The following is a 23,922-nucleotide window of genomic DNA, read 5'->3' on the forward strand; positions in this document are numbered from 1 at the left end:
TCTCCTGGCTAGAGACTGTGCAGTGCAGCTGTGCAATCATCTGAGCCAAATCATCTAGGAAGATCTCAGTTCAGGACAAGTATATGTTGTGGTTTAACACTAAGATTCTAGAAAACCTCAGTGCACTGCAGAATACAGCTGAACAATAACTGTTTCAGAGAGAAAGATAATAAAATTATATACTGTTGAAAGAGAGGTTAAATATCACTTATTTAGGAAAAAAACGATTACAAAAATTCATTTGAAGAAATGATTCTTGGTCCTCTCATCGTTCAAAAAATCCACGTGGCAGACAGGTCCAGTCAGGTGTGGTACATCTGCACAGACTCATGGACACCATCCTCCTTTAGTTATGCCAGCTTAAAGAACCAAGAAAATGCTGACAGTGGAATCACATTTGTTGCTGGTCCAGGTTTATTCTTTACTCTGCTTCCTGCAGTGGGACCCTCCTGATCTCTCTGCTGTGGCAGCAGCTTTAAGGATTTAACAACATTGCCTTTTGATCTCAGTTCGGCAGCTGTGATTAAGTAGACACACACCACTTGCTGTGCCACTATGCGTGCAGCTCATGGTTCACCTTCACTGAATTAGTACCCGCTGAGCACCACAAATATTTGAAATGTCAATCCATTTGATAATGTCAAAGACGGCTGCAAATACCACAGAATGGCACCAAGGAAACATTCAACACATGCCGTGGCATATATAATATCTTTCTTCAGGACAAAAATCATGGTTAAATAGAAGTAGGAAACCATCATAAGATGTTAAGGTGAACAGATCTAGCAACCTGAAGAGGGACACACTCTTGCAACTTATCACCTAAAATTTTCAAGCAGTCCTCACACACTCTCAAGTAATGCAATTCAGCCACATTCCCTCATTCCAGAAAATTGTTTTCTATTAGTAAAAATTTGGATGTTCACAGCATATCAACCCATGTGGTTTACATGCAGATTCTGTTGCATAAATCAGGATGGAAAATAGAGCCTTGTTATTACCTTTACTATGTTTTCCCACTCAAGGATCTTAAAGCACGGAGAAATATGTTACCTGAAAAGAATGCAATAATGAGGCTATTTTTTCAGTCGCAGAAGCTTGGATCAGCAAAGAAATAGGTGAAAGGAGAGGAGATTAAGCTGACTAGTAGGTTCCACTTTGCCCTGCAGGAAGATTTGCCTTTACAAAAGACAGCAAGAAATAAGACATTAGACTCATTGCTGGGATTTGAAGGAGAAAGTTAAAAACCCAAACAAAGTGCAACAAAGAACTGAAATCTGGCAATTACACAAAAGGAATGTTTTTTTGGTGTTTCAATAAGTAGCATGAGTTACAGTTTTTCTTTCCTTTTTTTTTTTTCCTTAGACTTTTCTTTATCCATAGCAGGTTTTTAATCAACTCCCAGAATTTTAGCAACTAATACACAAGAAATTAGTGATGCAGAGTAAGCTTCCCTTTTCATTAAAAAAAGAAAAAAGTAAAGTTCATGTACTGACTGGCACAGCAGGCAAATACCACATGCCTTATTTGTGACAGCGGAGAGTCAAGAGATGCTTTTTTCTCTTTGTATGCTGATGAAGACCAGCACTGCATTGAGCACAAATATATCTGCTTGTAATTAGAAGTGCTACCTTAGGAATAGAAAGCTATAGCAAGTCTTATAGTTTGTTTTTTACCACTGTCCAATTATCTCGATATTTCAAAAGAGAAATACTTTTCTGCAGCTCACAAGCAGATGTCCAGTTAAACTAAAGAGCTGTTTTTAAATAAGGTGACAAAAATGGCCAACTGCATGATGTTCATCAAGAACAATGTTCATTAGCATAATGACCCCAATAATGTCCCTTTTGAAGACTATAAGTTACTTTTAAATTTATCTGTAACTCCAATACCTTCTTTTTCAGATGTTTTTTTTTTTTCCCCCTGATTACTGAGAATAAAGATTTACATTAGCATTCAGCCTGTTACTCTCATTTACCCCAAAATTTTAAAGCCTACTGGTCTACTTCTATGTCAAATTTAGGTAAGGGCCCACATATAATTAATCTCTTCCAAACTCTGTATAAGTCTGCGAGAACTTGCTTAATATTACTAGCATATCTGTCTGTTTTCCTATTTACATATTTATAAAACTACTTTTTAAAGAAGTTGCAGCACATCTGAGACCATATAGCTAACATGAGCAAAATACAGGCAGTAAGATTTATTAACAGTAAAAGTGATTGATCAATCTAAAAATCAGAATGCAAACAATTGAACTCCAATAAATCTCTCAGAAATACTAGCTTCTGAAGGAAGTTTGAGAACTTTACTTGCTGCTGTGCCTTGTGTCTTTGTTAATAACAAACAGCATGTCACTATAAATGCCTCAAGCAGCAGAAGTTATTACCTATTCTTCTACCTCCTGTTCTGAGGAATTTCAAGATACAGTTCCCCTTACTGCCTTTTAAGTTAAGAAACTTCAATTGTAGTTATATTTCCATGACTATGTTGGATTTTATCTATATTTCAAAATACGCAGATACAAGTATACAAACTATTACACTGACTTCAATAGCATTTAGATAGAAGTACAGTCAAAAATTCTTTCACCGATCCTTCCATTTTACTATGTGTTTAGTTAAATGCGAACTGTTAATCACTGCTAAACGCGTGCTTCAAAAACAAGCCAATCAATTACTACTCTTCCACCTGCTTTTTATCTGAGAACAGGAGGGCAGAAGACTACAGTCAAAAGAATGAAGGCTCTACAAAGCCTTTGAGTTTTGCTCACCTCAGCTAATACTTTCTTTGATCATATTATTAGACAACAATTTCAGATATTCCTTTTCATCTGTGTGGTTTATCTCAGATCTGTGCCTTCTTATCCACTAATCAGGAAGGGACTAAAATTCTAATTAATATCTCTGTTATAGAAATGTTCATCAGTGTAATTCTTTCCTTTCCCCTCAATCACCTTTGAAGTGATTCAGTTGCACAACTAAAGCACAAAACATGAATATAATTTAACAACAGAGTAGTTTCAGTACATATCTCATCTGACTCTGGGACATGCTTTATCCTGAGGCAGACGTTAAGTATCCTCAGATGCTCTTCCCGAGTGACATGAAGAAAATGCCCTTTCAAATGTTTGTTTCCTAGATGAAAGCACAGCAACTTCCTTACTGAGTGCCTGATTAGCTCATTCCCTGTTCTTCTCCGTTTATTTTTTTCCTTTTATTTTCCAAACATACATTAGCCTTTCTCTAGCATCAACAAAGCTGTTATATGAACTGAAAATGGAAGAAAACTTAATTAGAGGAATAGACCCCTGGCTAATAATTAAAATGTGCATCTTGATCCATTATAAAGGGTTCTGGCTTTGAACAGTATCAGCTTATTTATCCTCTTGGAAGAAATAAACCTAGGGCTCCCTTTTCATGGTGAGACCTACCGTAATCTTGTGTTTATTTACTGTTCCTTATTTTATTCATAGCAACACTCACACTGCAGTTGCTCAACTTCAATATTTTCCATGTAATTATACCTACTCTTCAACTCTTACTTACCAACATTTACACTTGCACATGCAACATATACATGTTATTTTTCAGGTTTTTCTTTTTTTTCCAAAGTTTCACAAGGACAAGAAGACAGGCTTTCATTAGCACTCATAGGTACACAATTTTATTGTGCTATTTTACTCTAACTAGTAATAGTAAGAAAACTAGCCATTGCTTCAAAGCAAAAGATAGACACTGGTCTCATGGAATCAGCAGAAATGCAAGGAATAACAGGAATATGTCTGTTCAGAAAAGAAAAACATAACCCAGAAGCTGAAATAACACTATCAATCATGCCTGCATTGTTCTTTTTTCTCTCCCTGACGAGAGAGTTCCTGTTTTATTCCCCCTGATTAAAGAAGGAAGGCTTGAGAGGACTCAGCTGACCTTTATTTTTAATCAGGGGAAACAAACAAAAAAGGAAACAAAGAAATAAACAATGCAGTCATCAGCTGCATCACATCCTAGCAGCACAGGGCTTCCCAGCCATGAGTAATATAGCTGGCCTGACAGACTCAGGTACAATACCTAGTAGAGCTCGGGAGCAGCTAACCTGAATAAAAGGAGGCAGTAGATCCCAGAGAAAGTTAATTAGCCCTTTCACAAAGGCTATCAGCGCAGTGTAACTGAATCTCAGGACACAGCTTGAGAGAGTGAAAAACTACAAGAATGAACAGAATACTTCACTGTCTATTCAAAATAAATAGCATAAAATAATATGAAATTATACAGCTAAACTGTCACTCTCTAGGCCATTAATCTGCTAGAAGAAAGATGATATACTGAAGAGAAAGACTTCAGCAAAAGAAGAAACAAACATAGATTTACTAGTGCAATGAATTACTGGGTCTGCTCTGAAAGATAGCTGAGAGGAACAAGAATTTCTTGTAACATCTCTACGGTGAATCTGATTTTGTAGGTACCTCTCATCCATTTGGGAACAAAAATCTAACAAATGAGCACGATGAGCTTTTACACTTCAGATTTATTGGCCATACTGTCCTGAATTAAACAGTCACAGCAGCACACTGAATTCTATCCAAGGGACTGCGCTTTGCAGCTGCAAGCATGTGCTCAGCTTTCTGGCATGAACCCTTTTCTCCCCGCTCTTCTCTGCTCTGCTCCGTATTTTTTCAAGCCTCAAAGCACACCAGTGTTCACATATTAACAAGATCTTAAATACCTGCACGGACTAACTCTTGGAGCATGGAGAAAAGCTTAAATGCTAGTAATACAGAGATGCTATGAATAAATGGAGGAGTAATCAGAAGCTACACAAATGTATCAGAAGAGATGAGAGCCCTTTTGAGGATGTGCAAATACTTAAGAAGCAGGCCTATTGTAGGCCAGAACATTGGGAGGTGCTGTCATATCAGGGTGCTAAGTATTACATGGTAACGCTGCATCTTTCTGTTAGTCTATAATGACAATGCTTACAGAAGCTCCTGCAGGTGAGGATCTTGTTCACATCAGGGGTTACTGGTGGATATCTGCACATGCTGTGGCAGAAGTTGGGAAATATGCCTTAAATGAAGGTGATTACTTTCAGTTAGGCAGTTGATTACATCATAGCCTTGATATCATTGTGCAGGCATCTAGCTGCCCTGTGCAAGAAACAGGAGCTGCTAAATGATAGTAAACAGTTGAATTCCTGAAGACAAGGCAGGCACTATCATGCAAAGGAATGTGTTATCTAGTTCCTGTCTATTATCATACATCATCCAAGTTTGCAAACATTAGAGGTTATACAGCCACATCAGATTCAACAAACAGCAGCTGAATCTCCACTGTGCTTGGATCCATTGTGCAATAAAGGCATCAAAACCATACGATGTGTTTGTTTGGTAATCAAACGACTGGAATCCACATAGCTGTGAGGACCCACAGCAGTAAAGATGGCTAATCCTACACGTAGCTTTTAGGTAAGCTTCTTAAACCACATCTCTATAATATTAATTTATGAGAGGTAAGTTATAATGGCAATCAACTCTTAATTTCTACTGTTTTAATACACAATCAGGAATTATGTTAATATTTGAGTGGATATGGAAATTAAGATAAAGGGTGAAATTAAATAAGTCACATTGTTATAATTGTATCTGTCACAGTTCTGGCCCAAGTGGGACTAGTTCCGTGACTAATGGAGTAGAGGGACACAAGGACCCATGCTCTGGGAGAGAGGGAAAGGGGAAAGGAAAAGGTAGGGAGATAGGCCTGAAAAAAAACCAGTGTCAATGAGTTAAGGGTGAAAACTAATGTGCTGAATATGATAGCAGAATGTGAGATAGCACAATATACTGCAATTGAAATTGAAGTTAATAAGCCAAATAAATGAGGGAGAGTGTGTTTGAAAACCGAAGGCCTTACTCTAATGCTGAAGACGAGGTGACCGGTGAGTGCACAGAGCCAAGGCAGGCAAAAGAGATGTATCATGACTCCCAGTCAGTTTTATCTTTCTCTCTGAACAAAAAACAGAAACAGAATAATGAAGTCTTCTTCATCATGTAGTTCGTTCTTTCTCTTCTGAGACAAGTACTCAGAACTATTGACAGCTCAGTTTGTTCTCTAAAGTTACTCCAGACTGCCCCAAAATATTCTGCTTGTGTTACATTCAAAGAAAGGAAGGGAAGAAATAGGAAACTCTTGACTGTATACTTGATCCTATACAGAAAAGTAGCAGCCCTCAAGTTAAAAGAATTACAGCTGCAGCCAAGAATGAATAGAGGTGGTGAAAGCTGAGTAAAACCAGGGGGCTTGGCAGCTTTACTGTTTTAGCTAAATGCTTCTAGCTGGAAGGTTATCAACCAAAAAAATCTGCTGTATATTTTATTGATAAAAAGAGAGATGCAGATGGCACGCTGGGAAGCAGTTAAATTGCTAAACATGTAACACTCTCATTAGTTATAATCATCTAATTCCACTTATTTTAACAAAAAGATCTGTACACAAACATATGCACATTTTGCAATCATTCATTACAGAACTGTGGCGACATTATTTATTTATTATTAACATACACACATACAAAAAAAGGACAGATAGAAAGAGCATTTTGATCTGCTGAGGCTGTATGACAAATGCCCAGGTATTCTGATCAGTTTGTAGCTGGCCTATATCTCATAGATTCTTTTCCACCCTGCCAACTTTAAAAATAAAAAAAATAAAAGATTAAAAGTTAAATGAGCATCAAATACAAAGAGAAAATAATAAATGTAATGGATGGACAGTATATATCAGGTCATGCTGCCCAGCCACAGAGTTCAAGAAGTATTTCAACAATACTCTCAGACAATGGATTTGATTTTGGGGTGCTGCTGTGTGGAGCCAGGAGTTGAAATGGGTGATTCTTGTATGTCCCTTCCAATTCAGAATATTCCATAATTCATTATAGCATTTACTGCAGCATGTGTTCTGAGCTCCAAGTCTAGAGGAGAAGTTTTGATTTGGTGCAAATCAAGAATTCTTCTGCAGTAAATTAATCATGCATTCTGAATAACTTTTCTGTATAAAATTCATTCTGTACAGCTGTAATGGCTGCATAAGTGAGACTATTTTTTGTTCCATTTTGCTTAGGAGGGAAATCATCAGAATTGGTTAGTTTAAGTCAATAGTTTTAACAAAATACAATTTTTTTCCCTAGGGTATGAAAGTAGTCTGATCATTGCTACAGCAGCTCATTTATTGAGAATGATAACAATAAATGTGACCCATAGCAGAGGTTAAACAATTATTCATCCTCTATTCCAACAAATGAGTAAAATGGATATTTGCCAATATCAATTTTATAGCATGAGGAAGTAGGAAGTCTACAGTGTAAAGCAGGAATGATCATTCAAAATGCTAGAAGGAGGTAATTGATGAGGACCCCACAACTTACTACCAAGCAGGATGAAGTGTCATAAAAAAAGCTATACAAACTTCCACTGATTCAATGAGATCTACAAGGACTGGAAAACAGCAAGAATAAATCTATTATTTAATAAAGGGAATGAAGAGGACTTCTTTTTCTTTTTTTTTTTTTTCCAAGTTGCAATTTACCAAAGATTGTACAAATAGTTAGAAAAGTTTGAAAGAATACATCCATTTGCTCATCATTTTTAATGAAGAGAATTGATTGCTTTTTTGAATCTATGAACTCATCTTTTAAGTGACTGTAAAACACTGGGTTTCCAGACAACTACATGATATGCTGATCTACACAAAAATAACAAAGGCATGGAGTTCAATGAAATAAGAACATTAGTATATCAAGCATATTACATACAAATATCTTCCCAATATTTTTTTTTTAAGTTATGCTGCTAAAAGGCTGACATAAAGGTTGAAGTCTGACATTAAAATATTCACATTATTAATACAGTGAACTGTTTGTAATGTGAGTCCATAATCAAGGACAGAAGTTGCCAAGGGAGGTGGGAGCAATATTTCTCAACCATCTATAGCCTTTATTTTTGAATGGAATTAATTTCTTTCTGGAGAAGTATGTAAGACAAGTGAATATAGAGGCAGAGGACCTTACATCACTAATCTAGATCATGTGCCTAATTTTTAAGCAATTGTAGCTAGATGAAGTAAATTTCACATTGAAAGTACAAAGTCATCACTAGACAACTACCCAAATATGTACGGTGACTCAAAAAAGTCTTTTGTTTTGCAGAAATGAGGTGGCAATGCACTTTGCCATTTCTTTACAGGAAGTCATCTTAGTTACTGCAAACCTTTTTTATTTCAAGAGCTTCATAGTGGTGGTTCTTTAGTTGTCCATGGCACAGTACTGATCAGTATACTTCTACCAAAGAGCAGGTAATAAGCAACTGAGATGAATCAGGGAAATAAGAGGTAGTACACCTAAAAAACTCCACAGGAAATATGACATAATAGTTAAAAGGGATTTGACCTTCTATTTTAATAAGTGTCATTTATATGGCGCGGTTTCAAAGATGCAAGATGACATATATGTAAGTTGATAATATGTCATATGGAGCAAACCAAGCATTTGGGCATGCACTTAGTAGGTCTGAAGCAGAAGCAGCAGACTTGAAAGCCTGGATGCTATCTCCATGAAATTGGAAGAGAAGGAGGTTATCAGGAGCGGTCGAAATGGGTTCACCAATGGGAAATCATGCTTCACTAACCTGGTAGCCTTCTATGATGTCATCAGTGGCTGGGTAAGATGGGGGAAAGCAGTGGATGTTGCGTACCTTGACTTCAGCAAGACATTTTAGACTGTCTTCCACAACATCCTGGTTATGAAACTTAGAAAATGTGAGATAGGTAAGTGAATTGTGAGATGGGTTGAGAATTGGCTGATTGTCAGAGCTCAGAGGTCTATCATCAGTGGTACAGAGTCTGGTTGGAGACCACTAACAGCGTTCCCCATGGGTCAGTGCTGGTCTGATCTTGTTCAACATCTTCATCAATGACCTGGATAAAGGGATAGAGTCCACCCTCAGCAAGTCTGTTGATGATACATAGCTGAGGGGAGTGGCTGACATACCTGAAGGCTGTGCTACCATACTAGACCTGGACAGGCTGGAGAGATGGGCAGAGAGGAACCTGATGAGGTTTAACAAGAGCAAGAGTCTTGCACCTGGGGAGGAATAGCAGCATGCATCAGTAAAGGTTGGGGGATGACCTACTGGAGACGAGCTCTGCAGAAGGACCTGGGGGTCCTGGTAAACAACAAGTCAGCCATGAGCCAGCAGTGTGACTTTGTGGCCAAGAAGGTCAGTGGTATCCTGGGACGCATTAAAAAGAGCGTGGCCAGCAGGTCAAGGGGGGTTATCCTGCCCCCTCTACTCTGCTCCGGTGAGTCCACATTTGGACTACTGCATTCAATTCTGGGCTCCCCAGTACAAAAAAAAAACAAGGATCTCCTAGAAGATGGGCCACAAATATGATTAAGGGCCAGAGCATCTCCCATATGAGAAAAGGCTGAGTAACCTAGGTCTGTCCAGCCTGGTAAAAAGAAGACTGAGAGGGGATCTGATAAATGTTTATACATATCTAAAGAGGGATGAGAGGCAAATGGATGAGGCCAGGCTCTTCTCAGTGGTGCGTAGTGATAGAACAAGAAGTAATGGCCTAAAACTTGAACAGAGGAAGCTCCATGTTAATAAGCATAAGACCTCCTTTACAGTGAGGTCGATAGAGCACTGGAGCAGGTTGCCCAGAGAAGTTGTGAGGTCTCCTTCTATGGAGATATTCAAGATTTCTCTGGATGCCTGCCTGTGTGACCTATTGTTGAGTAGCTGGTTTAGCAGAAGGGTTAGGCTTGATGATCACAGAATCATAGAATCATGATCCCTTGAGGTCCCTTCCAAACCCTGTAATTCTGTGATTCTGTGATATCTAGTTCACGTGATGTCTCGCTCCAATTTATAGGAGGGAGAGGAGGTTCTTTGAAATATGTATACTCATCGTGAGATTAAGAAACAGTGGTTCAAACGTTGGTCCGACCAGTTTATTACAAATGCTAATAAGGGAGATGAAGAAAGGGGAGGACGGACACTATTACAGATTGGGGTAATGGGGAGGGAAGGAAAGGCAATAGAAAAGATAGAAAGAAGAAACAAGGAGTCTTTATAGGTATAAATTAGTGTGATGGAGAAGGGAAGAATGGCAACAGAAAAGATAGGAAATAGGAGCAAGGAGTCTCTATAGGGAGCAAGAAGGAGATAGTCATCACCATGGGTCCAGCGTGATTCATAGTTCAGTCGTTGCTCTTCAGCAGAGGTGGACTGTTGGGCATTGTTCCACTGATGAGGATGGTGACCACCGCGATGATGACGATGAACACTGTGATGGCAGCACAAACTTATTTATAAGTCCAAAGTGGCTGAGTCAGCCTTTTGGAATGACAGTTTCTGGCTTTTGGATCTCAGCAGGAATTCCTTTTGTACCTGGCCTTGCTGGCAGATAAAAGGGAGTATGGATACACCAACTATTATCTTGCCTTCACAAGATACAATGGTATCATCCTCCTATCTCTCATAGCAGATAGGAATAATTTGGTCACAGGACAGATTTTCCACCAGTTAACAGTCCTGAGAACTCCCTTAACTCTTAGGCTGAAGGCAAACAGCTCCAAAGAAATGCTTTCAAATGTAAATTGTCCAGACAATGATATTGACTGCCACAGGGCAGCATCCACCTCTCATGTCCTAGAGTCTTATCACAAGAAATACCTCAGGCAGCAAGCTCTGATCCAGAAAACAAAGGAAGATTCATACACATGATGATCTACTAATAAATTTATGAGTCCTAACCTAAAATCTAACCATCACCAAACCTCAAAATATTCAGATATTCTAGTTTCTGCACTGCAATTATAATGGCATTTTTTTAACTATTATAGTTCATGCAATTATTATTTTCACAAAATTAATAAATCACTCAGAAAAAAATTAAATTCTCCGTATCTTGTTCATACAGTTCAGTTTGGTGATGAATGGAGTTAAATCCAGCTGGCAACTGGCCATGAATGCTGCTCCCTACGGGTTGGTATTTGGTGCCTGTCCTATTCAATATCTTCATTGATGACCTGGATGAGGGGATGGAGTGTACCCTCAGTAAGTCTGCAGATGACACAATGTAGGGAGGAGTTACCAATCTGTCTGAGGACAGGAAGGCCTTACAGAGGGATCTGGACAGGATGGATAGCTAGACTGAGGCCAGTGAGATGAAGATCAACAAGACCAAATGCCAGGTCCTGCACTTTGGCCACAGCCACCCCAAGCAACACTACAGGCTTGGGACAGAGTGGCTGGAAGACTGTGTGGAACACACATGGGAGCTGTTGTTCAACGTTCATCTCAACAAGAGCCAGCACTGTTCCCCAGTGGCCAAGAAGGGCAATAGCATCTTGCCTTGTATCCGAAATAGTGTTGCCAGCTGGGACTGGGAAGTGACTGTCCCCCTGTACTCAGTTCTGGTGAGGCTGTGCATGGAGTACTGTGTTCAGTTTTAAGCAAGAGAGACATTGAGGCCCTGGAGTATGTCCAGAGAAGGGCAACAAAGCTGGTAAGGGATCTGGAACACAAGTCTTATGAGGAGTGGCTGAGGGAACTGGGAGAACTGAAGACTCGGAGGAAATCACTCTCTAGAACTATCTGAAAGAAGGTTGTGGTGAGGTTGGGGAAATATTGATGGTAGGTGGGTGGTTAGACTGGATGATTTTGGAGGTCCTTGCCAACCTTGGCGATTCTATGATTCTATGAATCTAATTCGGGCTATTTTTTTCAATGGGATTTGTACTAAAAAACCTAATTTTTTAATTTCTTTCTTCCATGTGACTTATTTTAAAACCACTTGTAACTGTTTTCATTTCATATTACTATGCCTAAACATCTTGATAATCATCTCAGTGATACTTCATGAATGGACAAAGATGCAATACATACTTTATGAGTCTGAGAGATACTGAGATTCTTATACCATCATGTGATTAGGCAATCCAAGCAGCTGCTCCATCCTGTAAATATGTATGCTGTCGGAATGCATCTGTCAGCACTGCTGTGGGATAGCACAGTTTAGCTGAGTTGACTGTTTGGAGCTGTCTTGGAAATGCTGAAGCAAATGTTTGGATCACCTTTCTGCCTTCTTTTTATTTTTATTTTTATTTTTTTTCATTTCAAATTTTCCTCTGTGTCAAATATGGTTGTTTAATTGCTGCAGTATTTACTTTTCTCTCACAGCCTCTACCACTATTTTTTTTTCCTGCAACCTACTCTATCTCTGCATCTGTGCCCTGTCATGTCTGTAGTGGTCACTGTCACTTCATCTCCTTCTTTTTCCCTTTTCTGTTAAGCCTCTCAGTGCTAAGTGTGATTCCTCTCCTTGGACAACATGCCAGTCCTAACATAAATTTTTAATAGTGGAGAATCAGTATGTGAAGCCACTCCTCATGCCTAGCCCCTGCTTTCCCATATACTGTGAAAAGCAGCAGAGCAGAGCATTATATCTTATATGACTCCTGATTTTCCTCTCATCACCTGGGAATGATCATCTCCTGCAACTGGTGGAAAGTAGCAGAATATTTTGACATCCAAAGGGACTGGAATGGAAAAGTTCTGACAAAAGTCAGTTATATCTTATAAATAGCATCTTGACTGAGAGCAGATGCAATGGTAGTTAGCCACTTTATAGAACACTGATCACAATCCTCTTTATTCTAAACAGTGAATTTAGGCTCAGTCATTCCTTTCTTTTTCTTACTGCATGGTATAGAAGATTTCAACAGAAAGGAACTATCTTCAGGCAAACAAAAGATAATAATAATTCAGAATAATTATAAGCTCTATTTTAGAACTTTATTAAACCAAATACTGATTATCTTCACTTGCTTTGAGTAGATATTTTTAGAAGGTGGAGGAGTATAATCTTCATTTATCTTTGAAGTCCTGATCATTTTACTGTGCTTAAGTTTCTCTCTCCAGCTATGAAGACTGTATCTTGACAGTGACATATCACTTTGTTTGTAAAATCAATCAGCAACTTAGATGATGTTTAGAGATGATGTCTAACTATTGCCTCAAATTCATAATGAAAAATAAGATAAGAAGCTTTAAAAATGGCAGAAGTACTTCAATTTTCAGTATAAATAGTCCAAGGAACAGCATTTAACCCTTCTTGACAAGATATCAGCACAAAGTCTTATTTTAGATTTCTTCTCCTGTGTAATCAATACACATTGCAGAACAATTACACTAGCTTACCCTCCAGAAAATCTTCATAAATATTCTTCAAATGCCTCTTGCACAAATTATCCCATCCGTAGTGTGCATCCATTTGCTTCATTTTAATTTACTTATATTGGTTGCTTACTGTTTCTTAGTAGAAGTTATGGTCACCAGAACTCAGTAGCTATGTTTCCACCTCTCATTGTGCTCATGTTCTTTTGTGGTTTTTTTTTTTCAGGGTTCATGAAATCTTTTCATTTTTAATATGTTCCAGCATAAAGCCTGCTGTCAAGGTTGCAAGCCCAGCACTGCAACTTCTGCTTACACTATTTCAACTTCTCCTTTCATTCCTAGCAACAGAACAACTCTTCCATATTTCTTCCAAATCTCTTCCAAACTGTTCCAAATCCCAAACCTAGGATTTGTTACTTCTCTACTTCACAGAATTTTAAAGGCTGGAAGGAACCTATAGAAATCTTCTAGTCCAACCCCCCTGCCAAATCCGGCTCCCTAACCAGGCTGCAAAGGTAGGTGTCCAGGTGGGTCTTGAATGTTTCCAGAGAAGGGGACTCCTCAACCTCTCTTGGCAGTCTGTTCCAGTGCTCCATCACCCTTACTGTATAGAAGTACTTATGCACATTTGTGCGGAAATTCCTAGGCTTCAGTTTGTGGCTGTTTCCCCTTGTCCTAGCAGCACACACCACTAGAGCCTGGCCTCGTCCCTTTGCCTCCCACACCTTAGATATTTATAGACACTGATCAGATCCCCTCTAAGTCTTCTTTTCTCAAGGCTGAACCGGCCTGGGTTGCTCTGTCTTTCCTCATAATAGATGTGCTCCAGGTCCTTTATTATCTTTGTGGCCCTCTGCTGGACTCCTGGTGATCCCTGTCTTTTTTGTACTACGGAGCCCAGAACTGGACACAATACTCCAGGTGAAGCCTCACCACGGCAGAGTAGAGGGGGAGGTTCACCTCCCTTTCCTGCTGCCCATGCACTTTCTAATGCATCCTAGAATGCCATTGTCCTTGGCGACAAGGGCACACCGCTGGCTCATGGCCAAACTGTCGTCCATCAGGACACCCAGGTCCCTCTTTGCAGAGCTCCTCTCCAGTAGGTCATCCACCAACCTTTACTAGTGCATGCAGTTATTCCTCCCTAGGAAGTGAAGATTCTACACTTGTTTTTGTTGAACCTCATCTGGTTCCTCTCTGCCCAACTCTCAACCCTGTCCAGATCTCACTGAATGGCAGCACAGCCTTCTTGTGCATCAGCCATTCTTCCCAGCATTGTATCATCATTAAACTTGCTGAGGGTGGAAAGCTGAAAGTATTCAAATCCCAATCTTCTCTGGACATGAAACACTGTAGCTGGCTTGTATGATGTGGGCAATATGCTGTTACATCCCATGTGATTTTTTTTCTTCTCAAGTAGGGCAATGCTTAAGAGCAACGTTGCACAATTCCTCTTTTTAAAAGGACTGAGATAAAAACAGTATGATTCTTCTCTTAAACCACAGGGCTAAAATCACACTGACCAAATATTTTGATTTGGGAGTGGAAAGAGGACAAAACAATTTGGCACTTTATTTATTTATTTATTTATTTATTTTAATGAAGAAACATGCTATGACACTAGGGTAGACTAAGTTATTTCTAACCGTCAGGACATCAATCTTCTTAGTTTTTGTGTTTAGCCTGCTAGTTTTATATTTTCGTTGCCTTTTTTTTTTTTTTTTTAATGTGTTAATGAAAAAAGTATATTAAAAGAGGTTTTGTTACTCATATACATTCTCTATATAATATGTTTTATATGCATCCCAAGACACTTCCTGTTCACTCAGTGTGGTGGCCCAGGCAATCCTGTAATCCTGACTACCTTCAAGTGATAAGTGATGCATTAAGTGTATCCAAAGTCAGGAGAAAATAGCTGCCTGATGCTTTTTCTTTTCTGATCAGTTCACTATGACAAGTACCATAAAAGTTTTTGCAGGTTAAAACTAGAAATAATGAGAGCCAGATTGAATGATAGAGAAACGCAAATAGTTCATATTAATATTAATGCTGAGGTACTACTACTGATATCTTGGCACATATTTTTGCATGCAGGGGGGATAAATTAAAGAGCCATGCAGATTACAGAGTTCTAATAAACCCAAGAATGAAGAGAAAGGTGAAATGGAGACATAAAAGACTGTGAGAAAGAAAAGAATATATAGTAGGGAAAAAGAGAAACAAAGAAAAAATATACAGAGTCATTGAGAAGGAAAAAGAAAAACAAGGAAGAAACAGAAAAGCTTTTTTGAATCCAATACAATTCACATATCCTCTCATATTCTCACTAACTATACTTCTGAACTTGTTTTTTGTAAGTTTGACATATATGAAGCTTCACTGAGTATATAGTTGTTTTGGTTGCTGTCCAGTTAGTTGGTTGACTTTTAGTTTCTGTTTGGTGGGATAATTCAATCAGTGCTAAAATATTATATCTGAATATTTCCTTCAGACTGAACAGTTTAGTTAACTGCACGAGGACCAAAGCAACATTGGGCACGGGTGGAATAGTCATCCCAGTGCTGGTGATGCTTAAGAGGTGATTTGAAAAGTCTTGCTTGTTACTGTAGTGTTACCTATACTAATATTTCACTTATGTGGCAACTATTTATCTCAAAGCAGCTAGTGAATGTTGAAAGGACATACAACTTTTTTTTGCAGATAGAGAAGCTGCTGTGCAGAAAGGTTATGATTACAAAGCAATTTGATGATACACCCAGAAATGGATAGTCACTTGTGTTAGACAAGTTCTTAGCATTGTTTGGCTGTTTATTTTTGGCCTAATTGCATTCCTAATTTCCTTGTTACTTCTCATTGTTCATCTCATATAAAGCACTGGAGGTTGCTCATGATTGATGCATTTTCCTCCATCACCATTTAACTTTTCCAGTTCTGTGAAAGCTATCATTTCTCTTTTTTTTATATTCCAAATTATTTTTTTACATAACCATTTTATATTACCTCTGCATGTGAAAAGACAAAATTCTGAGATTAAATTATAAACCTCTTCAAAACGATGTTTAACAATGGATAATGGCCAACTAAATATTTTCTGATGAGTAGAACAAGTAAAAATATAATATGTTAGAACAGCTCTTCAATATTAGATTCTGAAGTAATCACAAGTGTTTCAAATCTATAGATTATTACTTGATTATTTTCTAATGGAAAATATTTTATAAATATCTTACTGGAACATTTCAGACTGATGTGTTTAACTATTCATTTTCTAGCAATCAAATAATATATGCTATTTTGATATAATAAAGGTTAACATGGGATCTCACAATTCTAATGTAATGTAAAGCTTGAACAAGCCCGATATTTTTATATTGAAACCTAAATAATTTTGAGTTTTCTGAATCAGACAGATTTTGATCCAAATACAAATGGATTACTTATTAGAAATTTTATTTGTTATTTGTTATTTTTTTTTCTAGAAAAAGGAGAGGACTTATTCACATGGTCTATTATCTTGCAAAGAACATCCAGATCGCAACTTTGAAATGCCTTTTGTGCTGTAATAACTTCATCTCCTAAAGTCTGAATTATTTCCAAAGACTGTGAAGAAAATTTCCTATAAAATTAAATATCACTCAGATAGGAAAAATTCCTGTACTTCTATCCTAAATGCATATATGAAAGAAAAATATAAGTGCCTCAAAATGAATCTTTTTGAATACTGTAACTAAGTTTTTGTTTTTCAACACATCTAAGGAGACAATATTTCAGCACAAATCTTCCTGGGCTGTTCCTATATTAAGAGGACGACTGCCAGAAAATTGAAGGAGATGATCCTCATCCTCTTCTAAGCACTGGTGAAACACATGTACAGTGGCCAATCCAGTTCTATTTCCATTTCTACAGGAAAGACGTGGACATATTCAAGCAACTCCAGTGAAGAGCCATGAAGATGATTAAGGTTCTGGGACATCTGGCATACAAATTGAGGCTGAGAGAGCCTGAACTATTTAGCCTCAAGGTGAAGAATTGTGAGGTGTTGGTAGAATCTTATTCATATACGTAAATATCTGATAGAAGGAAGTGAAGAAGATAAAACCAGACTTCTGAGTGAAGTGTTCACAAACTGAAAAACAGGGAATTTCCTTTAAAGACGGGGAAAGGCTTTTTAACGGTAAGGATAAGTCAAGTACTCCAGCTGGTTCTCCAGAGAGGTTGTAGAGTCCTTGGAGATTTTCATAGATTACCCAGTTCTAAGCAGGGGGTTTGAATTAGACAGCCTTAAGAAATGCATTTCAGCCTCCACTACTCCTTGACTCTGAGGGATTTTAAATTCAAAATAATATAGAAAACTTGTTTCCAAGCTATTTTGATATACATACTTAGTTCATCTCTTGAGATGGATTATGAGTATTTTTATCACTAATACTATTTGAAGCACACAATTTTATGTGTACACTTCGACAGAACACAGTACAGAGGTTTTGCAGAGGGATGGTTAAGAGAAAGAAAGAGAAAGAATCACAGCCATTGTCATAAGGCATAAATCATACTGAGGAAGAGATGAGGGAAAAATACATTCCAGAGAATACAGTTCAGCACCCATATGTTATTCACTGTAAACATATTTGTGTATTGAGATATTGGGAATCAACAAGTATGGCAAGAAAAAAAACAACAACAACAACAACAAAAAAGCCCTGAGTACATGCTATTAAAAAAAAAAAAAAAAAACATATTCAAAGAAAAGTGGATTCGTATTGGATCAGATCAATAAAGTAGAAAGAAAAGCAAATATTCAGTGGCATTCTGAGGTTTTTAAAGACATGATTAAAACACAACATAAAATGATTCAAGTGATTTAATATAAGAAGCAGAGATGACATGTACATTTGCTTATGCTGTGGCCTAATTTGTGATACAGCTTCATAGAATCATAGAATACTTAGAGTTGAAATGGTCCTTTAAAGGTCATATAGTTCAACTTCCCTGCAATGAACAGGAATATGCACATCTATATCAGGTTGCCCAGGGCCTTATCCAGCCTTGCATTGAAAGCCTCCAGGGACAGGGCTTCCACCACCTCTTGGCAACCTGTTCCAGTGCCTCACCACCCTCACTGTAAAAGACTTTTTCCTTATATCTAACCCAAATCTACCCTCTTTAAGTTTGAAGCCATTTCCCTTTGTTCTGTCACCACAGTACCTGCTAAAAAGTCTGTCCCCTTCTTTTCTGTAGCTACCCTTTAGATACTGAAAGGCCTCTATCAGGTCACCTCACAGGCTTCTCTTCTCCAGGCTGAACACTTGATCTCTCTCAGCCTGTCCGCATAGGAGAGGTGTTCCATCCTTCGGAGCATGTTTGTGGCCCTCCTCTGGACATGCTCCAACAGGTTTATGTCTCTCCTGTACTGAGAACTCCTCATCTGGACTTGGTACCCAGGTGAAGCCTCACCAGAACAGAGCAGAGGGGCAGGATCACCTCCCTCAACCTGCTGGCCATGCTTCTTTTAATGCAGCCCATAGTACAGTTGGTTTTCTGGGCCAGGAGCACACACTGCTGGCTCACATCCAGCTTCCTATCCACCAGTATTCCCAGGTCTTAGCAGGGCTGCACTGAATCCTTTCATTCCCCAGCTTGTATTGGTAGTAAGAGTTGCCCTGACCAGGTGCAAGATTTTGCATTTGGATTTGTTGAACCTCATGAGGTTCTCCTGGGCCCACTGCTCAAGCATGTCAAGGTCCCTCTGGATGTTATCCCATCCCTCTAGTATGTTGACCACATCTCACAGCTTGGTGTCGTCAGCAAACTTGCTGAGGGTGCACTCCCACACTGACCTCACTGTCAATGCTGTTGATGAAGATATTAAAGAGCATTGGTACCACCCCTGACCCCTGTAGGACACCACTTGTTGCTGATGTCCATCCAGACATGGAGCCATTGACCACCACTCTCTGGACTCGATCCTGCAGCCAGTTCTTCATCCATCAAACAGTCTACCCATCAAATCCATATCTTTCCTATCTGAAGATAAGGATGTTGTGGTGCACCCTGTCAAAGGCCTTACTGAAGTCAAGATAGATGACAGCCATGGCTCTTCCCTTGTCCATTTATGCAGTGACACCATCATAAAAGGCCACTGGGTATGTCAAGCAGGATTTGCCTTTGGCAAAGCCATGCTGGTTCTCCTGTATCACCTCCCTGTCTTCCATGTGCCTTAGAATAGATTCCAGGAGGATCTGCTCCATGATCTTTCCCAGCATAGAGGTGAGGCTAATAGACTGATAGTTCCCAGGGTCATCTTTTTTACTCTTCTTCAAAATGGTTGTAAGGCTGTCTTTTTTCCAGTCACCAAGGACTTTACCTGATTGCCACAACTTTTCAAATATCATTTAGAGTGGCTTAGCAACTACATCAGCTAATTCTGTCAGGACTCTGGGATACATCTCATCAGAAACCATAAACTAGTGGATATCAGATTTCTCAGGTGGTAACAAACTTCATCTTCACTTACAGTGGGAGGGATATTCCTTTCCCAGTCCCCTCCCTACCAAACCAAACTTTTGAGGGCTTTGCGAGGAGCAGTTGTCTGAGAAGACTGAGGCAAAAATGTTAAGTACCTCAGCCTTTTCCTTGTCTATTTTTATCAGCTTGCCTGTGTCACTCACTAGGGGGGAGTATGCCCCCCTAGACTTTCCTTTTCTGGTTGAGGTACCTGTAGAAGCCTTTCTTGTTCTTGGTATCCCCTGCCAAGTTTACTTCAAGCTGGGCCTTGGCTTTCCTGACCCCATCCCTACACCGCCCAGCAGCCTTCATATTCCTTTAATTTTCCAATATTCCTTGAAAGATCATGTGGAAGTTGCAGTTATCTTAAAGTAAGACCTTCTTGATGTTAGTATTTGTTCCTCAAGGCACATTTCAATGTCAAGTCTACCCATATGTCTCATGTGGGCAAATGTTCATGCATACCTTCTGTTCCTTCCTCCCAAAACTGTGGCGGGTTTTAATGCTGGAGTAAGGGAGGAGAAAACAGTACTGTGAATAAAATATATGCAACATATTTCTAGGAATAACATTTACAGTACAGGCAGTTCATAAATTCTGTATATAGTAATTGTAAACATGTTATCCACTTCCACAGCTAAGGTTTTAGCTATAGGTTTGTATGCTTACTGGTTAAGGGACTGTGAGCATTATAGAAATCTTAATGAACTCTAACTAGAAGAAATAGGTGGTACTGACAAAATATGTTTAACAATCTGCAGCATTATAAATATATTTCCTGAAAACGACTAGGATAAACTTGTATCTTAACTGAGTCAGTGGTAAGACTTATGAGAGATGCATATATTTATTTATGATAGAACAAAATTTATGATTTCATTTCCTCTCCATAGAGTATGAAACGAAAAGTTGAGACTCAGAAGGGCTCTAGAAATCATTTTAAAAAGTCAAGATTGTTTTCAGTAGTTATGAAAAATCTTGTACAACTAATAAATGCATAAGCATGTGCATTCGTTGTTGTGCATACAAGTAAAGAATGGACAACTGCAAAAAAAAAAAAAAGGCACATTTTTAAAGGGAAATTTTAAGTAAGTTCTTGTTACTTAATTGCCCTATTTTTAAAGCCGTATGAAAGCTGGACATAGTCTAAGAATAAATGTCTCATTCATATTCTAAATATCATGTTTGTGATCATGAATACTCTTTTAGCTAACAAGTGTGATCACATTAAATTTAGAAAAATATATGTTTATTCTCAGAGGACCTGATAAAAAAAAGAATCTCTTGAAATTCTAACCATTCAGTGACTATATAGAGAACTAACTGCTGTTGAAAAAGAGGTAAAATGAAGAAGAGGATGTTTTATAACTGGCATTTCTATGACCAATGTATTTCCATGTCCTAATTTAAAGTATTTAAGTCTGCCTGGTTAGAAGTCTTGGACAAGCAATAATATTGAAAAGTTGCTTAGGATTTCCTTTTGAGTTACTCAAGGGATCTTGATAAAATAATACAAATGTATTTAGAAGTAATCCTCTATGAGAATCCACAAACTTCATACCAAGGTTTGTATTTTGGAAACCTTTTGGAAAAGTCTGCAAATCAATTTTCTGAAACATATTCTCAGAGTAGACATGGGTGAATACAAGTATCTGGGTAGGAGCAGAGCTGACTTATCCATAAAATTATTTCAGGAAAGTTTAGGGGAACAATAAGATTGAATATGTAATACTTTTGGCCATAGGCGCTATCACTGTCAAAAGTATGAGACAACTCTAACAACACAGGAACAACTCTCTTGCAATCCTATAACTGCAGGTGTATCTAAGGTAGAATCAAGGACTGCCTCCTGATAGCCTTTCTTTGCTAGCAAGTCTTTGTCAGAAATTGTAATCAAGAGACACCTAAATTTCACACCTTGTGGCTAAAAACTTAAAGTTTCAAACAGGTAGAAGGCCATCTGGCAACTCTTCCTCTCTCAAAATTTAAATTTATCTGAGTCCATTTATTTGTTTGTTTATCACAGTGTAATATTGAAGACACAACAAGTTGGCAATGCTGAAAACGAACCAGCCTGTGGGTTGCTACGGATGTTAGCTGAGAGCACTGAAAAGGAACTGAAGAGGAGTCACAAAAGCTTTGTCGTCTAAATATTCAGCTGACAAAGAGACTTGAGACACACATACAGGTCCTAAATTCTTCCACTGGGGGCTAAGAGTTTGGTTTATAACAAATACAGCAGAAGTCAAGATAGTGCACCTTCCCTGCAAAAGCTTGATAAAGTATTTTGACTTTGTAAAATATATGAAAACCTGAAGAACAGCACTTTTTTTTTTTTATTATTATTATCCATATCCTTGCATAACTCTAATCTCTAGTAACGTATCCATGTCTGCATGATGAACTGGAAAGCCAGCAATCAACTACCACAAAGGGAGTAATGATACATAGATCTAACAATGCTTTAAAAAATGCTGCTACATATTTTCAAGAAAAGTAGTTTTAACAAAAGAAAGAAATTAACATGGAAACAAAGAAGTACTAACATTGCAATTCTCAACAGATGAAAATATGAAGACGCTGTATATAAATATTTATGTTTTCACAGGAAAAAAAATATATAATAATTCTTGTTTATGTAAAAATGTCTTGGTTTTGATTTTTATCTTATCCTCAGAACCCAAATATATTAATTATTGAGATAGATTCTTCAACTGTAAGAATTCTTTGAGATCCTTCTGTACTTTTCTAGATGAAATTCTAGGTCTTCCAGTGATGGATTATTATTTATTGTTCCTTAGATTTTATTAGTTTCTTACTCTTTTAAGAAGATCTTAATACAAGGATCTCTTCTTTATTTTCTTTATCTTTTTTTCCAGGAAACTTGTGGAACTCCGGCTCCATGAGCAGAAACAAGAACTAGGTTTCCTTACTGTCCTGATGTGAACACAGTTTAAACATTTATATACTGCTAATGTGTGTATATACACAAACAAGCTTACGGTAAAGAACTGTGTAATTTGAGTTTGTTTCAATTATAGTTAGTTCAGAGCTCATCAGTATATGTGATTTCACAAAGTGATAATTTAAACTATTAAATTATCACTCTGTTCCTCATTGAAAGTGATACTTATGGACCACATAATAAAATACTTTATGGCCTGTTGTTCAGAGCTGTAATTCCCCTTTGCTCTTGTAGGAGGAAACCGCAAGTCTTTCCACTTAGCTGCCATTAGGATATAGATTGCATTCCCGGTCTTTATGCTGCGATTAAAAAACCTGACAGCCTCTCATCCACAGATGGCAGAATCCTCTAAAGCTGTTGAACTGGCACTCTCTCAGCTGGCTTTTGATCTGGTTGTTCAGACATAAGAGCCTTTTTAAGCAGAAAACAAAATAGGCTGTTAATGTTCTGTTAGAATAAAACTCCTTTTGATAGGGCTTTGTGGCTTTATACATTTCTTCAGCTGCTTTTAATAAATGCTTTGAAGACACCATGCATTTTGGATTTAAGGGCTAAAATAACTTTTAAACTCAACTCCATATTAAATGTCTTGATTGCAAGCAAAACCATATTTTTTCCCAGTTGACTTGCCACACAATAATTTATTAATAAATTTCTTGAAATAGATACAGATTTTCTCATTTATCAAGGAATAGAATTCCAGTCTATTTACAGTTGTGTGCAGATCCACAGTTTCAAGCAGACTAAATGTATAAATAAATATAAAGCTTCTTCATGGGATTGTATCGAGCAACCACAAAACTTAAGAGGTTATGGGAAAGCCCAACAGCACAAAGCCTATAATTTGCAGAGAACTTCATCCTTCAGGATGAATCCCTGGGCAGTAAATATTTGCATTACTATTTTTATATCAGTTATTCAGTGGGTGGAGTGCAAAGCAGCAGTTAACACAGTGGTCTTCAGCAGTGAGGCAAATGAGCTCCCTGACTAGGGAAAATATGTAAACAGGATAAAAGAACTCCTGCCTAGCACACACAAATACAGAGCACACACTTCTTATTTCTCGAAGTGCTAAATGAAATGGAGAGAGCATCCAACAGCAAGACATGAAGGTATAAATTATAAATGTGCACAGTAAGCAGGCTAAGGTAGCAGCGATGTTGCCATATCGCCTGCTTTGCTGATTACTGCAGGAATTTTGGTTCAAATAAGATAAAAG

The 23,922-nt window shown here is 38.1% G+C and overlaps 1 long non-coding RNA gene across 2 annotated transcripts; it reads left to right on the plus strand.

Moving 5' to 3' along the window:
* The first annotated feature begins 8,685 nt into the window (after positions 1-8,685).
* On the plus strand, positions 8,686-22,867 carry LOC121113156. 2 transcript variants are annotated; one of them, XR_005858190.1, is made up of 4 exons: positions 8,686-8,816; positions 17,141-17,408; positions 21,765-21,926; positions 22,618-22,867. It is a non-coding gene; the product is annotated as an uncharacterized LOC121113156 (long non-coding RNA). The 2 variants fall into 2 exon arrangements; XR_005858189.1 differs by having other exon boundaries at positions 17,141-17,255.
* Positions 22,868-23,922: the final 1,055 nt, after the last annotated feature.

Source organism: Gallus gallus, chromosome 3, assembly GCF_016699485.2.
Source record: "Gallus gallus isolate bGalGal1 chromosome 3, bGalGal1.mat.broiler.GRCg7b, whole genome shotgun sequence".
NCBI lineage: Eukaryota > Metazoa > Chordata > Aves > Galliformes > Phasianidae > Gallus > Gallus gallus.